The sequence below is a fragment of the Mastomys coucha genome, unplaced genomic scaffold (assembly GCF_008632895.1).
Source record: "Mastomys coucha isolate ucsf_1 unplaced genomic scaffold, UCSF_Mcou_1 pScaffold23, whole genome shotgun sequence".
NCBI lineage: Eukaryota > Metazoa > Chordata > Mammalia > Rodentia > Muridae > Mastomys > Mastomys coucha.
In genome coordinates, this window is record NW_022196906.1 from 117,785,641 (window position 1) to 117,791,912 (window position 6,272).

The following is a 6,272-nucleotide window of genomic DNA, read 5'->3' on the forward strand; positions in this document are numbered from 1 at the left end:
CAGACCCCTCTATGTGCAGTCCTTGGTTGGTGGTTGAGACCCTGGGAGCTCCGAGGGTACTAGCCAGAGCTTCTATCTACCCTCTTTTTAAAAAACTGTGTTGGGGAGATTGGGGAGGTCAGAGAACAACTTTGCAAAGCTGGTTCTTTCCTTCCACCTTTGTGTGTCTCCCCCAATCTGGGGATTGAACTCAGGTTGCCAGGCTTGTGTGACAAGTGCCTTTACCCACTGGATCATCTCACTAATTGGATCTCCAGTACACAGAACTTTATACCACATCTCCCTTTTAAAGAGGATCTTTGTGTATCTGTTTTAAACAAGTACCTTCAGTCTAAAATTTTAGTTTGGTAACAGTGACTTAGAAAACCTTCAAATCCACAAATTCCTAAGGAGTGGTCTGTGAATGGAGCTGTAAACACCCTACTGCCAGACAAATGTACAGAGGCAGGCAGGGACACAAGGCTGTCCACAAAGGCTGCTGTATGGATAGATGACCCAAGGCTAGTCCTCTTTTATACATCTTCAGCTCATGGCTCTGGTTAGGCACCTGAGAAATGCCAACGAGAGAAGGGCAGACATAACTAAAAGCCTGACACAACAGTAGCAGGAACGGATGGTGGTTTGTAGAGGTAACTGGCTCCTTGGCATTATAAAAAACATAAAAGCATCAACGTACACAAACTCTAATAGTCACAGAGAGCCTGCCTGGCCTGAATGGTTTGAAGCAGGACATAGCATTGAATGTACAGGCAGCCTTAAAGACTGATGTTTTCTGGCCTTTAAACTCTCTATGCTGAATACTGAAGCTGCTGGCTTCTGAAAAAAATCCTAATAACTTTATTGCTTATTCTGAGGTTAAAAAACCACTGGCTTGTGTGATTAGCATCTGTAGCCTCATATCAGGAGATCAAGTAAAAGATTAATTGCTAGGGCTTTTTTCTCTCTTGCCCAGAAGCCTCACCACTTGCTTGTCAGGCAGGAGGGAGGTTTGGAACAATAAACTCTTATTGAACCAGGAGAAGAGAGTCATTTGCAGAAGAAAAAACTTTTACATAAGCAAATATACATAAATGTATATACATTCATATACCCACTTATGCACACATATACCTTCATGCATTTTTGTTGGGCCCAGCTATCTACTTATTTTATAATTACATACTTACATACACACATACATACTTACATATGCATATGGAGCAAGACCCAAGTGCCAGTGCAGAAAGAACTCACTCATTCTGGATGAAAAATGAGCTTCAATCTTTATTGCACAGAGAAAGAAAAAGCTTCTACCCTTTTATTGCTAAATGATTAATCCCAAGTCCATAAGAAGAAAGCTTTGTCTTCTTTAGTAAGACTAAGCCTGCCTTGCTGTAAAGAAAAGACCTGCTCTATCCCATGGTAAGGAGAAGCCTACCTGCTCGCTCTGTTCTCTCTGTAGCATCTTCTTTGTCCCTTTTTCTCTCTGCATCCTGTGTATTGCTCTCTTCTTCTGTTCCTGCCCTATTGTCCTTTTTATTTTTAAGGAAAAGTTAAAGAGGGAAAATCTATCAGACTATATGCTCTCTAAATTTCTAAGTTACTTTACTCTGCCACCCTCCTTCCTCCTCCCAATCTTGCTCTCTCCTCCTGCTCTGATGTAATAATGCCAGTGCAATGTAATCATTCCTAGTTTTTTGTACCTTTTTAGGTGAATAGATCACATGTTTTTTCCAAGAATCCTTCTTTTTTGTTTTTTACAAAAGTTCACTAAAACTTTAAACATAAAATTCAAATAATAAATCAAATAAGAAGTTTACAACAGAGATATTTACATGTGTTTTCATTAAGAGTAATTATCTGACTAAACATTAATTTTCTGTCACTGGCTTCATAGGTTCAAGGAGAGTTAAAGATCATAATTTTGTGACTAAGTTATCATTGAAACTTTGTATAGATAAACCCAGTCAATATTTTATCTTCTGTCCTTCCACTTACAATAAATTTTTAGTTCTCTTTTATGACTTTTGGTTGTTTTACAATCTCTTGGAATACATTCTAAGTTGTAAATGCCTTTCTGTCTCAGAAGCAATGAACTCATGGCACTTGACTGGCAGAGTTCTCACTGCAGTTTTCATATCAGAGAGGGCTTTAATAGCACCCCTATTATAAAGGGCTTAATAATTACTAGTATAATTTTAGGAATTCCTACAGGATCATCATTAAGAATTAAGAAATCATCTATTTGTTTATATAGCATCACTATAAGACTGTACATCTTTATTGATCTGTAGAAATCTGCTCAAAAGGGTGGGTTATTAATAACAGGAAAAACATAATAGCAGGAATCTTTCCTAAATTGTATTCCCTTTGGTCTTGTCTAAAAGGGCTCAGCCATCATAGTTTTATGGTCCATGGTGAAATTATCTCAGGAAGATCATCTGCTAGTTTTTAGCTTCTCATAGATGGCTCCTGGCAGTCACAAAATGCCTTCATGGTACACATGGATTGCCTGTGTAATAGGGGTATTGATGGTCATCTATGGGACTAGTGAGCTAATTTCCCAGGACATAGCTGCAAAGAAAGGGTAAATAACTGATTTAAACCACCTTCAGATTGTGTGGGACTCTGAGCTAGTGGTCTTCTTGGCCCACGTTTTTTACAGGCTCCTGCGTCCTCCCCTTTCTCCCTCTGGTTCTGCCTAGATACCTGCCCTCATACCTTCCTGCCCTTACTCCCCCACCCCACAGTGGTTTCTGGGAACAAGAAATTACCATCTTAGGAAACCAGCTTTTACTTCCTTCATTGGCCTTGGCCTCTCCAATTCTCCTTCAGCCCCAATCCCACTCAGAGGGGAAGAGACTATGACAGCTTTAGCTGCTTCTTGTTGAGAGGGTGAGTCTGGGCTGGTGCCAGTCGGAGAGAGGGGGACTTTTATAAGGCTGGATCCTGGGGCCTGTCCAGTGGTCTGCAGTCTCACATCTTCAAGAATGGCCTGATGTCCTCCACTGGGTCCCTTCAGAACTCAAATTACATTTTTCAAGAGACTTTATATTCAAGAAACATCTATTCCCTTTGTGATGGTTAAGCTTGACTGTCAAAGTGATTACATTATGGAATCAACTAAAACCCAAGGAACTGAGCACAGCTATGGGGAACTTTTTCTGATTGGATCATTTGAGGTGGGAAGTCCACACCTGTCATATCATATATCAACTCACATAAAAGGATTGGATGGAGGAAGTTCTTTCATCTGCTTGCCCTTACTCTTGCTGCCAAGTTTATCTATTCTCATGATGAGGCACTCTTTTGCTTGCATTAGAACCTACTTCTTTGAGATTACAACACAGACTGAAACACCCAGCCTTGTGAGCTGAACAACTACTGGATTTTTGGCTTTTTACTGGGAGATAGCCATTGTTGGACTATCTGCATCACAGCCTGTAAGCTACTCTAATTTCACTTACACACACACACACACTCACACACACACATCTTACTACTAAATTCTGTTTCTTTAGAGAGCTCTAATAGACTCTTATAACTAGAAAGTTGAGGTGAGGCTAAGATCCTGGAGAGAGAGTATCACCTTAGATGCACCACAGAATAGCAGACCAAAACAAACACTTGAACTCTGATTACACATACATTTTCTTCTTTAAGCCAGTCTTTATAATTGGCATGTAGTATAGACCAGTAACTCCATTTCTTTATGCATAGGCTTGACATCAGTGTATTGAACTTTGACCTTTATATGACCTTGTATAACTTGTTAGACCTTTGTAACATGCTTAAACTTTGTTTTCTTTTCCATTCTAGAAAAATATCCAGCCATTTTATGGGACATAATGATATTAACAATTAACGAACCAACAGTCACCAAACCTAGGTGTGACAATCTTTTGCAAGCAGGTCCAGCTGATGTCATAAGGGTGACAGGGCTTGGCTTGGAGGGTAATGCTGTATACAGCCACCTTAAGAAAGAAAGCTGAACAAGCTACACAGATGATATCACCTGTATACATCCTGTTAAACAATGGGGGTTGTTAAGTTCCCAGGTAAACCTTGCAAACAACAACAACAACAGCACTGCAAGACAGTCTCTACACAGCATAGAGAGATCTACTATATCCATACCTTTAGTTTTGAATGAACATAAGTAACATATATCATGAGATAAATAATATAGGAGATAAATTATGCCTTTAAGCTTCATTGTGTTTTTCTTTCTCCTTGTCTCGGTGTCAGATGGCTATTCTGACTCAGGAAAGAGAGCTTTGGAGGATAGTTTGAGGCAAACATAGTTGGGTCTGATGTGGAAGGCCAAATTCCATCTTCAGAGCCAGGTTCTTAATAAGCTTAAAATTAAATCCAGGAGACTTGCTGTTGAACTCAGTGACAAGTGGCTAGACCCACAGTATCTGTTTTCCTTCTATCCAGTGTAGAGTTATCCAGGTTAGTCTTATTTATTGGGTCATGCTGTGCGTACAGGTTGAAAAGCTATCCTTTTAGAGTATTTAAACTTTATAAAGTCATGGGTGAGTGGCAGTGAGGCCCCATAATTAAGGAAGTTATCTGCCTTTCTGATGACTAACCTGACACCCTCCCTGTCTAGACTTGGGGTGACCAACTTCTTGGAAGACTCTACCCACAATCAGCTCACCTGTGCCTACAAATGGAGGCAGACAACCCGAAAAACTTTAGCCTCTGCCAAAGAGAAAGCTCTGTAAAAACAGATGGGTCATAATTCTCCCACAGCTTCAAGCAAGAGAAACACCCTGTCTTTAGTTAATACCTGGGCCAAATCTCTTAACTGAAACCAACCAACCAATCACAACAAACCAAAAACTAAAACACTTGTTTTGCTTGGTTTAATGTCTGATTCTGCTCAGTGTTTGAGAAGGCAGCTGAGTAGTGACTTTGGAAGAATCTTTGAAATAATTTGTCTTTTCTACTACGAGATTTAGGGAAAAGAAGTCTTGGGTCAGGATTGCCCTTTTTCTACCCACACTCTCTAGTCCATCTTGATGAGCATCTCCAGTTTGTCAACAATCAACAGCAAATACAGTCCACTTAACCATATCTCAGTCTCCTGCCATATCCCAGTTTCCTCTTTTAGTCTTTCTTAGTGCAATCTTGCTGTTTTGTCCCTGGCCACATGGAATCAGTCCCAAGTCCCCTAGAGCTCCATTTGTATTCAAATATTTAATGCCATCATTTCTCAAAACACTTGATTTCCTGTAAGAGTCACTTTCCATGTAAACCACACAAGCTCTGGGAAAGGTGCTGGTAGCAAAATTTACTAAGTTCATTGAGCATATGATGTGTTATGATAGGAGATTCTATGTTCCAGCCTCACATGACTACAAAATCAAAAATTAAGAATTTCTAGTGATCAGCAATTCATACAAGTTCACAGAACTGGAGAAACAGAAACAGATGCAAAAAGGAGGCAGGTACGCCTCCTTTAGCCAACTGTCATGTAATGCAGTTATATGTACGGGGTTGGTCTGGTGTTGCTTGTATTTAAATGCTGAATACTGGCTCTCAAGATCTGGTTGCCCCGATGAGCAGATCCTCAGGTATATCAAATGATGCTATGTAAACCTTGTTCTCCAATTTAAATCTATGGGTTAAAATAAAACTAGTGGCAGCCAATTATTTTGGGGGGGAGGGAGAGAGGTGGAGTTGAGAGAGGTGGAAGGGAGAGGGCTGGGGGTTGCAGGTAAGCAGCATAAGGAGAAGACAGGAGAACAGGAGATCTCCAGGAGTCATGATGGACCAAGAGCACATGCCATAGAGATATGCCACCCAGGACACCACACTGCTGGCACAGAATCAACCCAGCAAGTATTTGGGGGGAGCACAGTTGAGCCAGTAGCCAGACTGGCAATTATAGATTTAGATTTAGGGTAACCCTCTTCTCCCTCAGTAATTGCATGGAGCCTTGTAAATAAATACCATAGTTTAAGACTCATCCATTTAAAGCTAAATAAGGATAAATTTAATAGATAATCTTATACAGTTATAAACAGCCAAGAGTCTACTAAGGAAGTGTGTGGGACCAAAGATTCATCATGAGTGTCTTCTAAGATTCATCATGAGCATCTTCTAAGAAGTCCAGTGTTTAGACTCTACCTCTTTTTGGGACATACCAACTCAGAAATTCTCTAACATTAGCCATTTGCATAAATCTCAGAAAAACAATTAGAATTGCCAGCTCATCTGAGAATGAAGTCACTCACTCAAGTCAAATAGCTTTGACCATAGCAGGAAGTCGGTATCCAAAAATC

At 40.2% G+C, this 6,272-nt stretch overlaps 1 protein-coding gene across 1 annotated transcript in view; it reads right to left on the bottom strand.

Annotated features, from left to right (window-relative positions):
* The window catches only part of LOC116073740 (sodium- and chloride-dependent transporter XTRP3B), a 37,056-nt gene that overhangs the window by 22,119 nt on the left and 8,665 nt on the right, over positions 1-6,272 (bottom strand). The gene's annotated exons all lie outside the window — the stretch shown is intronic.